At 47.9% G+C, this 18,692-nt stretch overlaps 1 long non-coding RNA gene across 1 annotated transcript; it reads left to right on the top strand.

The window, feature by feature from the left end:
• The first annotated feature begins 10,106 nt into the window (after positions 1–10,106).
• On the top strand, positions 10,107–16,700 carry LOC111772441 (uncharacterized). The gene is made up of 2 exons (XR_002806311.2): positions 10,107–12,747; positions 14,155–16,700. It is a non-coding gene; the product is annotated as an uncharacterized lncRNA (long non-coding RNA).
• Positions 16,701–18,692: the final 1,992 nt, after the last annotated feature.

Here is an 18,692-nt window from a genome sequence, read left to right as displayed (position 1 = left end):
GACTTTGGGCACAGTTCAACCCCCGTGAGACTACATATTCCTGCATTTAAATGGTATATTTGAAGTAAACGATGATCGACCGTGATTGTGAAGATGACACAATAGAAGTCGAGTTAGTCGGCCTCTGTCGTTCTGTGTGGCCGCTTGCAGTTTTTATTTGCATTTGAAATTTTAAACGATGAAACAGTGCAGACTGAAGTGTAATCTTTTTGTTTGGAAAATGCAAATTTTAGTTCACAAATGAAATATAAAGAAAGTAAAACATTGTATCAGTGGTATGATTTATTAGTTGCAGATGTATTGATTTTACTAAAATTCGCTTACTAAAGTTACTGGACGATTACTTAAGTAAACATTTGTCATAGTTCTATAACCAAAAACATCAAAAAATCAAACCATCAAGTAAATATAAAAATATAAATATAAAATATATGTAAAAAGATTAAGTAGTTATGCCCTTTTTGTATTATAATACTTATTTAATTTTTACTGGCATAATTATTTCAAAATTTCAATAAAATGTTTTCATTGTCTGCATTTCTTTTCTTTCCTTTTTTTTGTTTTTGGTTGATGAATATTGGCCCTGAGCTACCATCTGTGCCAATCTTGCTGTATTTTGTGTGAGGGACACCACTGTAGCATGGCTTGATGAGCAGTATGTAGGGCCACGCCCAGCATCTGAACCCATGAACCCTGGGCCACTGAAGTGGAGCGTGCAAACTTAACCACCACACCACCAGATCAGCCCCTGCATTTCTTGTTACTGTTATCCATTTCATTCATGATTATTACTGGAGATAATTTTCCCTACTCGAGGAGGGGAGTGTTAAAAAATGATCTTCTGGGTTTCAAGTGCGCTAGGTCCACCACGGGCCCAAGGTGAGGATCCTTGGGGATGTCGAGGCCTGCCCTCCTGAAGATGGGCTAGGGATGGGGTCTGACAACTAGAGAATCCAGACTGAGCCAAGGCCCCTGATGACGCTGAGGAGAGGATTTCACAGAAGGATTGGAACACGGAGCACATCTTCAGCGCAGCCTAAAGCAGGGGAGGAAAAGGCAAATGAGAGAGGTGAGATCTGGAATGAGAAAACCCTGAACTCGAATTTTGTACTAGTTTGGAATGAACTGTTTCCTGATCTGTTCCCCACCATGACCCACCCCACACTAATCTTGTCCCCGGAGGCAACTGCTTTCAACTCTTTTCCAGTTTCTCCTTGTTGACCTCCTTTTTTCCAGATACCACATTTCTACCACCTGTTCTTGATTTCTTTCCATCAGAGGGGTTATCTAGTGATTTTTATACTGTGGAGGGTTAGGATTTGGTTCGTTCAACCCACCGCAACCCTTCAAAATGCTCCACATTGAAAGAAGAGAAGAGGGGCATCATTACAGACCCTATAGACACTGAAAGAACAGCAAGGGAATGTTATGAATAACTTTTTGCCTTTAAATCTGACAACTCAGATAAAATGGACCCATTTCTTAAAAGGCACAAATTACCAAAATTGACGGAAAAAAATAAAAGAATCTGAATAGCCCTGTATCTATTAAAGAAAATAAATTTGTCATTAAAAACCTCCCACAAAGAAAAGTCCGGGCTCAGACCACTTCACTTGTGAATTCCATCAAAGATTCATGAAAAAATTGGTATCAATCTTTCAGAAAATAGAGGAGAAAGCACTTTCTAAATCATTTTACAAGGTCAGTATTACTCTGCTACCACAATCAGACAGAGGTTTTACAAGACAAGAAAGTTAAAGACCAATATCCCCATGGACGTAGATGCAAAATTTCTTAACAAATTTTTGGCAAATGAACACAATAAGTCATGCAACCCCATTGGGATACGCAAACATTTCAACAAACACTTTGAAAGGAAATGTACCAAAGGCCAAAAAGCATATAAAAGTGTACACTGCCACTCTCAGGAAATGCAAATTAAAACCACAATGAAATACCACTGCACACCTGTTAAATAATTTAATAAAATTAAAGTGAAAACGTCTGACAACAGTAGGTATCGGCAAAGACGTGGAGCACGTGGATCTCTCTTATGTTGCTGTGGGAATGTGAAATGGTTGGACAAACAACCTGGCAGCTTCTCAAGAGTTAAACATACACTCACCGTATGAGCCGTCACCGCTGCCCCTAGGTATCTGCGCGAGAGAAATGGAACCGTGTGCACACAGACTTGTACACAGATGTTTAATCATAATAGCCAAAAACCAGAAACAACGCCAACATCCACCAACAGGTGAAGGATAAACAGATTGGAGTATAATGTAAGGACGGAAGATACTCAGCAGGCGACATGAACAGACTGCTGACACACAAAGCCACTGGATGAATCTGGAAATCATGCGAAGCAAAGAAGGGTGGTTTCCAGTGCACGCTCTAGAAAGAACTGTGTTGGTGTGGAGGACGGATTGAACGGGAGTGACCAGAGCGAGGAGTCCTCCTTCGAGAACTACTGAAATAGTCGAGGTGAGAGAAGACAAGAGGGATTAAAGTAGGGAAACGGAGAGAAAACAAGAGACATGAAGGAGTCCCCCTGGCACTTTGACGGGGTACGTGACTGCAGGGAAAGGGACAAGGACAGCAGCGCTTCTTAGATTGGAGTGGTGGACCTTACCCGTTGTTGCCTGATGAGAATCGATTCTCTCTCCTGGAAGCAGACCCTAAATTCCTTTTGGGGAACAGTCTCTAACCCACTCTGTCCTTGTATTTCCAGAGGGGCTCCACCTCAGCCTAAGCATGTCATTCAGTACCTGGCCAGTTACACAACCGGGTCTTCCTCGATACAGGGATTGGTTCCAGAATGAACACTGGATCCAGTCAGAGTGAATCCCAGGGACTTGGACTGAAGTTACCAGGAAGAGGTGTTTTCTTCCCACTGCACTTGAACCTGGAAGAGATGAGCCTGAAGCTGCCAGGAACCAGCATGTAAGGAGGGCCTACCCCAGACTGCAGCAAACGGAGAGAGACCCACCTGAGAGATGAAGAGAGGCCAGGTCCTGAGGACGTCACTTAAGGCCCTGGGCTTTGCTTAGTCCTAAGTTCAAGGGTCCATTTACGGATGCAGGTGGCTTGCAACAGAAAGGGCCTTGACTGCTCTACTTGAAGGTGGAGAACTGGGAGAGGATGGGAAGGTGATGAGTTTCATTTTGGACACATTGATCAGGGGGCCCCGTGGATCATCCAGTTGGCAGTGTTGGAAAGATAGAGGCGTGCGATTCATTCCTTTGGAGACCATAGTTTAAATCAACCGTGGAGTAAGTGATGGTGCTCAAAGGGCCTAAAGTGAGAAGAGACGCGGGGCAAGGTCAGAACCCTGGGAGACCTAATGGAGGGACGGAAGGAGGAGGAGGACAGGAAACGTCAGTAAGGAGTTGGGGGATGGCAAACGGAATGTTCTAGAGGAAAGGGCTGAGGAGGGAGAGACTGGGCAATAGTGTCCCGCTCTGCTCTGAGGTCAAGTTGAGCAAGACTGAAAAGAAGCCAGTGGCTTGGGAAAGGAAGCCATCGGCAACTTTCTCCCCAGCAGTTCCGGGAGTGGTGGGTGTTGAAATAGGATCCAAAGGTGAAGGAGTGAGTGTAGGTGTCTCTTTAAAATCTGACCATAGGAGAGAGAGTGAGTTGCTTTAAAAAGAGCAGGGGTCGGGCCTGCTTGTGGACAGGAAGGAAGCAGCCGCGGAAAGGGGCCTGGCAAAGGAGAGAGGGAATGATGAGGGATGGGTGGGCTGAGGAGAAATGGAATCTTAGGGGCCTGGGCAGAAGGCCTGACAGCGAGCAGCAGGCCTCTTCTGAGGCCTGTCCCGTTCCCTCATAGCTGGAAGCTTGGTGCTGGTTGGCCCTGTCGTCTCCCCTCCGAGGACTCCCTGTCAGCCTCAGGGAAGGTTAATTCAAGTCTATTCAGCCATGAAAATTCGGGAGCATCTCATGCTGCTTCTTGGCCCCACTGGAGTGCCCTGGGGGTCAGAAGAGGCAAGAGGGCATCTGTTTCTCCCTTGTTTGGGCTCCAGGAGCCTAGCTTTGTTTGCTAAACACCAGCATCGGATTGGGCAACTCTGCAAAGGAAGCCAAGGCTTCTGGCCAGCTGCCCAGGGTGTTTAAAGTCGCAGGCACAGAGGCAGATGTGTACGTGGACAGGCCGCATGTGAAGCAGGACCCCGGAAGAGCAAGGCCTCACGGGCCAGGTCTGGCCCAAAGGCTCCCTGGGCCCGTCTGTCCCAGCGCTCCTCAGCACAGGAGTTAGTGGTCACAAACTTCAGCCAATTTATTTCAGAAGATGACAACAGTTACATTAATAAAAGCTGAGGTGTTGGGAGAAGGGGCATCCTGTCATCTTGCAGCTCACATTCTGATCCTCAGCTTTATTCCATTAATCTAGTTATCTCATCAAGAGAACCCTCGCTAATGGCTAAAGAGAATGTCTGTGAATATTAGTTTTAATTCAATAACTCATAATATTTAAAATATGTCAACAGATTGAAAATAGAAATGGTGAATAATTGGTTGCAAACTATCTCTACAGGTGGCAGAGCGTGGCTTTTCCATCTTAAGCACAAAATAGGTACTTAGCGAATGTGATCAGCAGACGCATCCACAGCCCACCTCTTGTCTGCTGAGCCTAGCTTATGGTCAAGTTGTTGGTCTGAATGTGCTTCAGATTTTCTTGATGGAATTCCTGAAAGACCTCTATCTAAAAGATAAAATGTAATATTTAGGAAAAGAACAGGAAGCAGTGGACTACATTGAATGTTGTTTGTTAAACGTTTTCTCCTGCCCCCTGTGTTTTTATTTATGGTTACTTTATCTTTTTCCTCTCTCCCATTCTTATCATCAGTATCCAGTTTCCTGGTTTCTTGTATATTTTTCCAGGGAGATACACACACAGACTAGATATAGAAACAGATATAAATATATAGATATAGATAGATGTACAGGCAAATATATATACTCCTCTCCCTCTTTTTATTTTTATTTTTTTACAAAAATTTCAGCATAGCACTGCCTTGCTTTTTTCACTTAATGATATGTCTTGGAAATCATTCCGTGTCAGCACATAAGGAGCTTTCTAATTTTCTTGACAATAATGCTGGGAAAACATAGACGGCCGCAGGAAGAGAGGAAGACCAAATATGAGATGGACTGACTACATAAAGGAGGCCACAGGCATGAGCAAAGAAGCTGAGCAGGGCTGTTGAGCACAGGACATTGTGGACGTCACTCAATCACGGGGTCACCAGGGGTTGGAGCCAACTTGATGGCATGTAACACACACAATTTTCTTGGAAAGCAGAATGATTTCCATTGTATGGATATACCGTAATTGATTTAACCAATCCCCTACTGATGGACACTTAGGTTGTTTCCAGTCTTGTTGCTGTTACAGACAGAACTGCAGTGAATCATCTCTACAGACCTGGTTTTTCATCGTGTAAGTTAAAGTCGCAGGAGAGAAATTTCTTGATCCTTTGCTCGTTTGTAATTTTGATAAATATTGCCAAATTAACTTTCATAGAGTTTGTATCAATTTACGAATTGAAATGAATGAGAGTGCATTTCCCCACACCCTTACCAATGTAATGTGTTGGCAAATTTTTTGATGTTTGCCGATTTAGGGGAAATGAGTATCTTGGTGTAGTTTTGGGGTTTTTTTTAAAGATTTTATTTTTTTCCTTTTTCTCCCCAAAGCCCCCTGGTACACAGTTGTATATTCTTCATTGCGGGTCCTAGTTGTGGCATGTGGGACGCTGCCGCAGCGTGGCTTGATGAGCAGTGCCATGGTCCACGCCCAGGATTCGAACCAATGAAACACTGGCCTGCAGTGGAGCGCACGAACTTAACCACTCGGCCACGGGGCCAGGCCCTCTTGGTGTAGTTTTAATGTGCACTTCTCTTATGAGAAAAAGAGTCGTTTCCTTTTCTGTGAACTGATTACTTTAGAAAATATTTTCATCCTTACGTGTTATTGTAAAAGACTGAAACAAATCCCTAAATATCCAAAAAATTATATATAATACATAAATATATATAATATAATAAAATATATATGAAAGTTATAAAAGCAGCACTTTCGTCCCAACCTCTTGTGCTGGAGAAGCTCACTGTGACCAGCTTGAATTATCTTGGGACAAAGATCTGGAGAAGGACAGGAGCATGTCACGTCCGAGAGGTTGGTGAGGCTCCTGCCGCAACAGCCCCCCCCCATCCTCAGGAGGCCTGGCCAGAGGGCAGGGCCAGTGGCTGAGGCTGACACTGTTTAGGGAAAGGTCCACTGCCCCAGCTCCGTCCCCCAGACACACACACCACCTTCTCAGGCCACTTCTGCTTGTGCCCATGTCTCGTCTCCTTGCCTGCTCGAGGACGTTGCGCCTGTGAGTATCCACGTTCTGTCCTCCATCACCAGTCCCCACCTCTCCTGGGCCGTCCTCACCCTCTTACACACGTGCTGCTGTTTCTCCCGTCGTGATCCAACCTTCTTCTCGTACCCCAAGCCAGCCACTGCTCACGTCTCTGCTCTCTTTAAAGGAAAATTCCCAAAAAGATTGGGGTTTCCTTCTCTACCTCCTTTTCTCACGCTGTCTTTTTCAGATTCTCTATATCTGCTTTCTGCCAATGTCTCAAAGAGGAGTATTAAAATTTCCAAATATTATTGTGGATTTGTTGATTTCTTTTAGTTGTCATTTTTTTTGCTTCATGTATCGAACCTATATTATTAGGATTATTAATGAGACACAATTAGGATTATTATATCTTCTTGATGAATTGACTCTTTCTCATTATGCAATGTCCCTCTTTATCTCTGGAAATACTCTTCATCCTAAAATCGTCTTTGTCTGATGTTATCGTAGCCAGCTTAGCTTTCTTTTGATTAGTATTTCCATGATGTGCCTTTCTTCCCCATCCTTTTACTTTCTTCCTTTGGTGTCTGTGTATTTAATGAACATCATATAGCTGGGCCTTGCTCTTGTATCCAGTCTAATACTCTGTTTTCACTTGGGCTGTTTAGCCTGTTTACGTTTAGTGTAATTACTGGTGTGATTGGGTTTCAGTCCAGCATTTTTCTATGTGTCCTCAGTTTGTTCCATTCGCTCTTCGTTCCTCTGTTTCTTCCTTTCTTAATGTGGATCGAGTATACTCTAGAATTACATTTTATCTCCTCTTGTTTTTTTAAAACATGGATTTTATTTTTTAGAGTAGTTTTAGGTTCCCTGCAAAACTCAGTGAAAAGTACAGAGTGCCCAGATACCCCCTGCCCCACATCCCAACATGTCCACCCTCCCTCGCTTTCCACATCCTGCACGGGAGCAGGACATTTGTTACAATTAATGAACCTACATTTACACATCGTCATCTTCTGGGTTTTAAACTTCTTTTTTTCAGTGTTGCTCTAGAAATTACAATATTAATCCTTAAGCTATCACAGTCTACCTTGAGTTAATATCATCTCACTTCTCATATTATGTAAGAGCGTAATTTCATTTACACCTTTCCTTCTCTTTGTGTTATTGTTGTCATATGTTTTATTCCTACATTTGTTATGAATACCATCACACATTGTTATTGTTTTTACTTTAACTAGTCAATAGTCTTTTAAATAAATTCTTGTAAACACCTCCATACTTACCATTTCTTTTTTTTTTTTTTTTAGTGTATAAAGAATTTTTTTTATTTGATTTTTTTTCCTTTTTCTCCCCAAAGCCCCCCAGTACATAGTTGTATATTCTTCGTTGTGGGTCCTTCTAGTTGTGGCACGTGGGACGCTGCCTCAGCATGGCTTGATGAGCAGTGCCATGTCCGCGCCCAGGATTCGAACCAACAAAACACTGGGCCGCCTGCGGCGGAGCACACGAACTCAACCACTCAGCCATGGGGCCACCCCCATCCTTACATTTCTGATGCTCTTTGTTCCTTCCTGCAGATTTATGATTCTATCTGGGACTATTTCTCTTTAGCCTGAAGGCCATCCTTAGTATTTGTTGTATTGAAGTTCTGCTGCCAGCAAATTATCTCAGTGTTTGTTTTCCTGAAAATGCCTTTATTTTACCTTGAGTTTTGAAGGACGTTTTCACTGGATAAAGAATTCTAGGTTGGCAGTTTTCTTTCAGTGCTTTAAAGATGTTGTCCTATTATTTTCTGGCTTCCAATGTTCCTGATGAGAAGTCAGCCATAATTCTTATTGTTCTTCCCTTGAATGTGATTTGTCCTTTTTTTCTCCAGCTGATTTTTAAGAAAGTTCTCTTTATCTGTGATTTTAGTAATTTGACTATGATTTTCTGTGTATGGTGTTTTTGTATTTATCCTCCTTGAGGTGTGCTGAGTTTCTTGAATCTGTGGGTTGATATCTGTCATTCGTTTTGGAAAATGTTTGGTCATTATCTCTTCAAATATTTTCTCTGTCCCATTCTCTTTCTCCTTTCATTCTGGAACTCTAAATACACATATATTAGCCCATTTAATTTGTCCCGTAGTTCTTGGATGCTTTGTTCCATCTTATTTTATTATTCTTTTTTTTCCCTGTATGCTTTATTTTGGATAATTTCTGTTGACCCGTCTTTGATCCTTTCTTCACAGATCCTTTCTTCTGCCATGTCCAATATGCTATTAAAGTATCTCCAAGGAATTCTTCATTTCAGATACTGTATTTTTCTGTTCAAGAATTTCCATTTAAAACGTTTCATTTCTATGCTGAATTCCCCCATTTGTGCAAATGTTTTGTCCATCTTTTCCTTTAAATCCTTTAATACGTTTATATATTTAGTCTTTGCCAATTCCAGCACCTGGATTATATTGAGTTTACTGCTAGTGACTTTTTTCTCTTGACTATAGGTCACATTTCCTACTTCTTTACGTGTCTAGTAATTTCTTATTATATGTTAGACAGTTTGAATGTTACATTGTGGAAATCTGGATTATGATATCACCCTCTGAAGAGTGTTGTTGTCTTTTTTTCTGGTGGGCAGATAACTAACCAGAGGATCGTCTTGATCTTGTTGAGAATTGATTTTAGACTTTGTTACAATGAGTCAATTTCAGTTTTACCCACAGCCCTAGGGTGAAGCCCTTCTCAATAGTAGCCTTTCTAGATTTTCAGCAGAATTCTCAGAGTATTCTCCAAGGTCTCTCCTCTCTCATTGGCTCAGGACTCCAATATTACTTCAACACTGAGATCTCTGAAATCTCTGTTCAGCCCTCAGCCTCCAAGCAGGTTTTCTGCCAGGCCTTGTGGAGTCTTGCCCTGTGCTTGCACACCTTAGGATTCAGCTGTGGACCTGAAGGGAATCCCTGTGCAGATTTTGAAGGCTCCATCTCTGCTGCTTCTTCTCTGTAATCTTTCTTTGGTAATCTGCCCCACAAATTCTAGCAGTTTTAACAGCCCTAAACTCTGAACTCTCTTTCTACACCCAGTGGACTTTAGCTCTTTGCTTGGAATCTGCTTTCCTGTGCCATAGTTTGAAAACTACCCCCAGGCAGAAAGTCAAGGTGAATGTGGAGCTCAGCCTTGTGCTTCCTTTTGCTTGAGGGTGATAGCCTTGCATTGCCTGTGGTTCAATGCCTGATAGTGTTTATTTCATATATTTTGTCCAGTTTTATAGTTATTTATGTCAGGCAGATAAGTCCCATACCAGCTACTCTGCCATGGATAGAACCAGAAATTTCTCCTATTCTTCTCTGAGTCCTTTCCAATTAAGCTTTTATCCTCAAGACCCCAGTCTTTTCAAGGTCACTACTGACCTCCACTTTGCTGACTCTGATTTTCATTACGAGGTCTCATCTAACCTGAACGTTCAGCAGCAGTCTCCATTGTTGAACACCCTCTTCTTGAAACACCTTTTTTTTTCACTTGGCCTCCAGGAAACCATTGTTTCTTGATTTTCCTCTTACTTCAGTGACAGCACCACTTTAGTCTTCTTTGCTTGTTCCTCCTCATCTTCTTGGCCTCCAAGTGCTGGAAAGCCTCAGAGCTCACTAAGATCTCTTCTTTTCTCTTCTTGGGAATCGCATTGATTCCCAAGGCTTTAAATACCATCTACATATTCACAATTCCTAAATTTGTATTTCCAGCCTTGATCTCTGCCCTGAAATCCAGACTTGGGGCTCCAACTGCTTTTTTTAACATCTCCACTTGGGAGTCTAAAAAGCATCCCAAATTTAACATGTCCAAAACAGAACTTATAATTTTTTCCTTCACAAGCCTGCCTTTCCCATCTTAATAAATAACTCCAATCTTCCAGTTTTTCAGGCCAATAATTTTGGAGTCATCCTTGAAACTTCTCTTTTACTCAAACCCCACACCCAACCCACCCAAGACCTTTCGTTGGCTCAGCCTTAGAAATCTGCCCACCATCTCTCTCCTGGATTATTGCAACACTTCCTAAACAGCTTCCTTTCTTCCACCCTTGCCCTCTGTATCAGCCAGGGACATGGCAGGCTACAGATGGCACACTCAGAGGATACGACTGCAGAGAATTTATGAAAGGGGCTGATCACAAGTTGTGGGTGGGGTCAAGGGTACCAACAAGGGATAGTGAAGCATCCTGTCACCACCCCTAGGATGAGTAAGAGTGATAGATGCTAGAAAGGACCTCTTGATGGGAGCCATAGCCTTTGGCAGAAAAAGTCAGCAACTGCCACACTACAGCCCAGCAGTGAGAGAGCCAGAGGAATCTGATCTTGTGCCCCTGTCTTCCTCTGGCTGGACCTAACTGGAAGCCAAAGTGTTGGGAGTCCATTGATATAGTGCATGGAGGTTAGCCTCCCTGGGCAGAAAGCGGGGTAGAGAAGGGGATGGTGGGTTTAGAAGGCAAATGGGGAATCTCCATCAAACCCGATCCCCTCCTCACATATGCACACACTGTGGTCCATCCTCCACAGAGCAGCCAGAGTGATGTGTTCACTGCAGCAGAGCAGAGGGGAGAGCAGAGCCACAAGATGGATGGGGCCTGGGTCTGAGAAACACTCGATGGAGGGGACCTGCCTGCCGACCAGGAAACCTCTATTGTGTTTGAGTTAATAGATATTTGGGAGTCTCTTTGTTACAGTTTAGCCCACTTGACTGATACTTCTGTGAAACAAGGGTCACAAGAGTGTCATCTCCATAGGGTTGCTGGGAGAATTAAATAAGATATAATTGCTTAGGGCAATGCTTAGCATATTGTAAGTTCTCAAGCAATCATAACAATTATAAATATTTGAAATGAATACATAATCATGCTATTAATCATTTTTTTCAAATGCCTCATTACAGGTTTTGGGGATTTTTCTAGAGAATAGACAAATTGTGGAGGGTATAGGTATATATGGGAGGAGAGAATTACAGCCTCCCCCCCACAAGAGGCTTCTGGTCCACTTGGCCTCCAGGCAGAGAACCCAAGAGCTTGTTCCAGCCCTGTCCTGAGCAAAACACCCCCACTGGGGTCACACTGTGGTACCCAGTCTCCAAAGATGGCCTCACGGGACCATGACTCCCAGCACCCGCTCCCCTGGGAGGTCCCTCCCACACTGAATCTGGGCTGACCTGTGACTCAGTTCAGGATAGGGCAGAAGGTACTCTGTGCCTGTTCCAGGTCAATGCCTTCCACTCTTGCACTTTTGGGAGCCCTAAGTCGTGACAAGCAGTGTGGCTCCCCTGTGGGAGAGACCATGTGGAGGGGTCACGTGGATAGGCAGAGACCCTGAGACTCCGTGGAGATGGAGAGAGAGGCCCAGTCATCCCAATGAACCAGATGAGGCCAGCCTTCCGGTTGTCCCCGCAAAGGCACAAGCCACGTGTATGAGCCATCTGCAAGCTCTCCAGCCGGGTGGAGCCCCAGACGACGGCCACTCAGCCAACATCAGAGAGCAGAAGACTCATCTGGCTGGGCCCAGTCAACCCTCAGAGTCGAGAGAGCATAAAATGGCAGTTGTGTCAAGTCACTTAGTTTTTGGGTGGTTTGTACATGGCAGCAGGTAACCAAACAGCAACCAGAGCCGGCCCACGGGAGCAGCGTTTGCTGCCTTGAATTTCCAGCTCGCCCAGCCTCTCACTACAGGGAAACCAAGGGCCATGTTGCAACCAGATGCAGGCGGGCTGGGGTGGGATTCTCCAGGCTCTCTTGGGTGGGGGGGAGTCTGAATCCTGCCCCCTTGCCGACTGGGGAGGCTGGGCTCCCTCCGCTTGTCTCCATTCCTCTTCTTGATTGGCACTTTAATGAGGGCAGAAGGGGCTGACCCCCTGCCAGGGGGCCAGTTCATGCCCCGTTTATCTCGCAGCTCGAGGCAGACTAGAACAACACTGCAGGCGAGCGGCCGGCCAGGAGCCCCCGCCCTCGGTGATGGATTGAGTGACCGCGGCGAGTTGGCAGCTGAAGTGTGTGGTGGCTGCACCGTCCTGTCAGCGTGCAACAAAGGGGCCCGCTCGCCAAGCTGCTCTTCCCGGGAAGAATGACGAGCAGCTCCCAGGGCCCGGCCGCCCTCCCCCAACTCCAACGCCAAGTTTCAAAAGACAGGCCTGAGGATGGAGCCCAGGATGCTGGAGGAACTGTTCTGGGGTCCAGGGGGCTGGTGCATGGGGGTTGGGGAATTCTGGGCTTGCAGGAAGAGCTGGCACAGAAAACTTTTTCTCTCTGCCTCCTAGTTTCAGGGTCCAAGCCTGGGCCATATTCTCAGCAAACAGCCCTCCTGACTGTTTCATCGATGGGCTCCAGAGTCCAGCAACCTGTGGGGGATCCCAGCTGGGCCTTCTACTTGCTGTGCAACTTTGTGAGTTTGACAACCCCTCTGAGCCTTAGAACCCTCATCTGTGAGAAGCTGATAAGACTTAAGTCTCTATCACCAGGTTCCTCTGAGGATGAAATGAGACCTGCTGGCAGAGCCTGCCCTGCTAGAATGCAGGTCCTACAAGCAAGGCCTCAATTTACCTGGTTGTCTCCAACCATCTCCCCAGCACCCAGGCCTGTGTTGACTGACTCACTGAGAGCAGACTCTGGTGGCAAAGGCCCCTCAGCTGCTGTCAGGAGCAGTTCCAAGGCCCCATACCATCGGTACACAGCCCTGCAGGGTAGGGTGAACCCATTTCACCCGTGGAGAAACTGAGGCTCAGAGAGGCCAACCTGCCCAGGGCCCCACAGAGAGTAGAGATGGAACAGGGATTCCAACCCAGAGCTGTCTAGCTCCAAAGTCTATGCAGACATTCCCAAGGCCCTGGGGTCCAGGCTGGAATTTCCCTGTGAGGACGGGTGGGAAGCCGGCGTCAGCCCCCGGGCGCCCGTGGGGGAAGTGCCAGGGCCTTGTCTGGGCCTCGCCGGGCTCCAGGCAGCCGTCCTTCTCCTCGTCCCCGTGCCGCAGGGTGAACTACAGCTCTGAGCTGTTCCCCACACCTCGAGGGGGGCAGAGGCCACCAAGGGAAGGGCAGTCGCTCGCTCAGAGGCATCGCAGTGCTCTCAGCCCCAGGGCCCCGGGGCGGGGCCCCTCCCACCTAGCCCGCACCCAGGCCAGGCCAGTCACAGGAGCCCCCGCTGCTTGGTCCCTGGAGCTGGGGCAGGGAGAGGACAGAGGGGGACAAATGGCTCTTCAGGTCCCAAAGAGCCCTGGAAGGGGAGGAAGGGGCCTTCCCCGGCCTCCCTGGAGAGGAAGGAAGCAGCCTCCGCTCGAGATTCACCTCCCTGTGAACTCCCGGAGGCAGGAGGCCAAGCCCCGGAGAGGTCAGAGTAAGGAGCAGGGCGACAGTGGGGCCCCACAGGGCAGCCCTCACGCCCTGCTGCGTGTCCTCCCAAAGTGGGCCTCTGCCCCTCAGCCCCCGACAGCTCTGTCCCCTCAGCCCCCCGACAGCTCTGCCCCATCCAACAAGAGATGAGCTGCCCAGGTGGGGCAGGGATGGATGGGGCCCTAAGGATGGGCTGAGCGGGAGAGGGTCCCCTGGACGCTGAGCCAGCAGATCGGGAGGGACCCTCCCTTGCAGCCCGGAGTCCCAGGGACGGACCCCGAGCCAGCTGAGCAGGGGCTTAAAGCTGTCTCTTCCTGCTCTGGGGCTTTGCATGTGCTGCTGCCTTTGTCTCAGAAAGTCTTTCCCCTCTTGGCCTGGTTACCTCCCAGTCAGCCTCCAGAGCTCACCTCAAATGTCACCTTCTCTCGGAAGCTTTCCCTAACTGACACCCCTCCCTCCCGCAGACCCCCAGTCGGAATGAGTCACAGCCCCGGCTTGTAGCCTGAAGAGCTCCACCGGCCCTTCCTTCACAGTTCATGCGTGTTACAAGTCGCCTTCCGTCTGTCTGTGTGGGTATTTGGTCCATGATGATGAGCTTGTGTGGACAGGGGCCTTCGCTGCTCACCTAGGCGTCCCCAGCCCCTGGCAGACAGCCTGGCACAGCAGATGCTCAATAAATACTTGCAGACCAGATACCATTGCCAGCGTGCGTCTCCCAGTAAACTGGGGACTCTCCTGGGGCAGGGACGTGTCCTGTCTTGTTCATCATTATAGCCCCAAACTCAGAGCCTTGCACAGAGAAGGCTCTTGTGGGATATTTGGTAAATGAATGAATTTGCTGCAGAAGAAAAAAGAAAGCAAGAGCAGCCATAACCACAAAATCAAGGAAGCTGACCTAGTTTGGGGCAAGAACTGCTGAGAATGAGGAGATTCTGAGTCCTTTCATTTCAAAAGAATTGTTCCACATGCTTCACTGAGCCAGGTCCCTGGGGAACCATGACATCAGGGAAAGCTGACTGAGCCTGAGACAAGATCAACTAAATTACTCCAACTGGTCGACCTCTGCCGACTCTCATGTCTGCCCACTTGCTCTTGGACAGTTGAAGGAGAGAGGTGACCCTAACACAATCCAGGACAGCTCTGAAAAAGGAACAGACATCAAAAACCACAAACTTTCCAATATTCTAAGTTTGTGAACAAAGTAGAATGTCTGGAAATGGGAGGTAAAGGAAGAATGGCTACAATATATAAAGAGCTCATTAAAATAAACAAGAAAAACATCAAGAGTCCAAGATATGTGAGCAAAGAGCATGAAAAGATCATTTACATACAAAGAAATCAGAGTAAAGCAGCTGACATTCATGGAGTGCTTATCCTGGGGTAAGCATCCCATCAAGAGTTTTACATATCAGGGGCTGGGCTGTGGTCGAGTGGTTGAGTTCCTGTGCTCTGCTTTGGCAGCCTGAGGTTCCCCAGTTCAGATCCTGGGCGCAGACCGACACACCGCTCATCAGGCCATGCTGTGGTGGCATCCCACATAAAAAAGCCAGAATGACCTAGAACTATGATATACAGCTATGTACTGGGGCTTTGGGGAGAAAAAAAAAAGAGGAAGATTGGCAACAGACGTTATCTCAAGACCAATCTTCCTCACCACAAGAAGCATACCAAAAAAAAAAGTTTTACATCTTATTTAATCATCACAGGAAGTCCAGCAAGAAAATTCAACCAACAAATGTGAAGTTAGGTGACTGTGACATGTTCCTCATTTTTTCTATAGTATCTATGAAATGCTGTAATCTTTTTGTTTGTCCCAAGAAAACTCTTGCATTGCTGTCTTAATGAAATCTCTCCAGCCCTGCTGGTCTCTGCAGGATATAATTCATTCATTCAGCTGTGAAAGGCCGGAAAATGTTTACATATTCACAACTCCGATGTCTGTGTCTGGAATAAAATTAACTTATTTCTGAGTTGTCTGGGTTCTGTGGGTAACGTGATTACTATCATATAGTCAAGCTACTCTTGAAAGACTCGTTTAGCAGTCCTGAGGAATAGTAGAAACATGAAAATACGTTGTAAGCTTTTAGGGCAAAGACCGTGCTTTGATTCTGGTTCTCTGAAAGTGCTCCTGGGCCTAAAGCTCCTATAAATACACAGATGAAAAGAAAGTGATTGGCTGAACTGGAAAAAAAAAAAAAGGGATCGCAAGGACCCCATGAGGAGGCGGCATCATCCCTCTTATATCTGCCTGTCTGGGGCTGGAGGTTCGTGAACTGACCGCGCTCACCTGCTCTGAACCAGCGCGTTGGGAAGATTTATCCTCAGGACGATCCTAGAAGAGCAGGTGAAGGCAGCCCCGGGGGACTGGTTTACTAGTACCAAGTTAGCCAGACCACGGGTAAGGCCACGCCCGGTCCCGGCAGGCGTGCAGAGAAATTCACAGCCGTACCCTGCAGCCGGCGGCATTGCACATTGGTGTCGCTCTTTTGAAAATAAACGGGATGACACCCAGAAAGAAGCCATACAACGATTTATGTTCTTGGTCCCTATAAGCCTCTGTTGAAATTCATCCCCAGGAAAAGGTCTAAAAGACGCAAAAAGCCACAGCTGCTAAAATATGTACGGTATCGTCAACAGCAAAAAACCCTGGACACAACCTCTGTGTCCATTAGGCGAAGAACTTACCAAAAATATGGGAAGGCCACATGGAGGCATTGGATAAAGCCATTAAAATGGGCTTTAAAGTGAAAATTGTGAGGATTTTGTGGAAATACAGAAAACACCTAACGAAGTGCTAAGTAAACATGGTGCGTCGTAAGCACGAGAGAGGGGCCCTCTGGACAAGCTCGTCTGTGCTGAGCTGCGGCCGAGGGCCCACTGCGGGCAGGAGCATGGCACTTGCTCGGGCAGTTGGTGAATGAATGCCCAATGTATCTTGCATTCATTTTTTTCTTTCTTGTCACGACACCATCTTTTTAATAATACTAAATAAATATTCTAAAACAATGAACCCATGGAGGGACCATCTGCTCTGGGAAGCCCCTGGCCCGGGAACTGTGGGAAAGACAGGAAGCAGAAAGGTCAGCGCGCCCCAGGGAAATCCCACTGTCGGCCGGGTGGGCGGCACGCAGGGGAACCCGCGGCTCTGGGAGCAGGACGCTGGTGACCACAATGACCCGTTCTCAAAGCGGTCCGCTCTCTTTGAAGGATCACATGAGTTTATCCCCACATTCATTCGTTCAATCACTCTTTCGACATGGGAATGGGGCACCTCCTGGGTGACAGAGTCAGCGGTCACGGGGCGGCCCGGGAAGGCAGCCCTAATGCAGCGAGGCGTCTACCGAGACCTGAATGCGTTTTAACATTATTGTAATTTTTTAAAGGGAGTGTATATTATTTTTATAATCAGGAAACACAGAACTAATTTCGTGTTAGGAGGAAGAAGCAGGGTGACGGTTTATGGAATCGCACGAAGGGTCCCTGAGCTCAGGGACCTCCTTGTAGGAGAGCCAAATTCTCAGCCTTTCTGCCCTGGGCCCCAGTTCCTGGTCCAGGATTATGGGGTGATGCCCCCAGGGTCCATCCCAATAGTTCCCTGCCCACCAGCTGCCAGGCTCCTGACCCCGAGAAGGACCAGGCGGGAGGGAACGACTATCTGACAGCACAGCCACTCTCTGAGGAGCACAGCTCAAGGGCCCCAGGTTCTCGACATCATCTGCCCCCCTCAGGGAGGTGGGTGTGCCTCGAGCTGACAACAGGAAGACAATCTACCAAGAGGGCCAAGGGCAAACCTAAGGTCATGACCTTGGTCTGGCCTCTGACCCTGCCCATCAGCCCTGTGCTTCAGGCCTGCTGGCCTTCAACCTCACCCCTCACCACTCCCTTACCAAAGTTGTCCCCTCCTTATCATAACGACCTCAGCTCAAATGTCACTCCTCCTCCAGGCCTTCACTGACCCCCTGGTCCCTGGTATTTACCCTTGCGGTTGCTCTGTGTGCCTGTCTGTCTGTCTCTCTGTCTCTCTGCTCTGCCGGCCCCCACCCCCTGCACAGGCTCGCTGCTCCATAGTTGGGGGCACCTCACCCACTCATCCTCTGCGTCTCCCGGCACCAGGCCCAGTGCTCAGCATGTGCTGGCCCTCGGTCCACACGTGCCACGGCATGCGAGAATGCCAGGTGACCGCCAGCCCCTCCCCCGGGGGTCCTGCCGGGTCCCACACTTCCTCCGGGCGCCATCCGTGCATCCAGGCTGGGCAGCTACCATGAGGGGACACTGGGAGGAGACAGCCAGGTGCCTGGGCCTCGGGACCTCCTCCAGCTCTTCTGCAGACCCCCTTCCTGTTGACTGTCCTTGGGGTCTGCTTGGTGCCCATGCTCTCCTCCCACACACACTTTGTGGCCCCGGGGCCTGGCTCCGAGAAGGCTCTGGTGACTGAGGGGCAAGCCCGTCTGTGGCAGGGAGCCTGGGGCAATAGCCGTCACGTGTGGGGACCCCTCTAGCCCTAGGGAGGGCCTGCTCCTTTGCCCCCTGAAGATGGAGCTGGTCCCTCAGGAGGTGGCTCAGGCCAGAAACAAGCAATGAAGGCGGTTGGGTGGAGGGTCCCGCTGGAGACGCCGCCTGGAACTCCAGGGCCAGCTTCGGAGAAGACTCACAGGGCCCTGTCAGAGGCAGGTGCCCTGCCTGGGGGACGGTGTCGGGTCAGGGGGCCGTGTGGCCATCCTGCCAAGTCTGAACTTGAGGCCGGGTCAGATCCCCGTTCCTGAAGGTGGCCTGGAAACTCCTCGCTGGGCCGTGGCCCTGGAGCCTGTCCTGAGAGCTCCATCCTCATCCCCACTTGGGGTGGCAGAGGCCATGGTTGGGGGAAGAGGCAGGTGACAACCCCCCAGAGGTGGCAGCGACGGGCGGGAGCTGCCGCCACCTGAGAGTGGGCGAGAAGCAGGTTAGCTGGGTGAAAAGTTCACCGGGAGGGGAGCTGTCTGTTTCCCTCGCTTAATTTATCCAC

This window comes from Equus caballus, chromosome 2, assembly GCF_041296265.1.
Source record: "Equus caballus isolate H_3958 breed thoroughbred chromosome 2, TB-T2T, whole genome shotgun sequence".
Classification (NCBI taxonomy): domain Eukaryota; kingdom Metazoa; phylum Chordata; class Mammalia; order Perissodactyla; family Equidae; genus Equus; species Equus caballus.
This window is presented reverse-complemented; position numbering and strand designations above follow the sequence as displayed.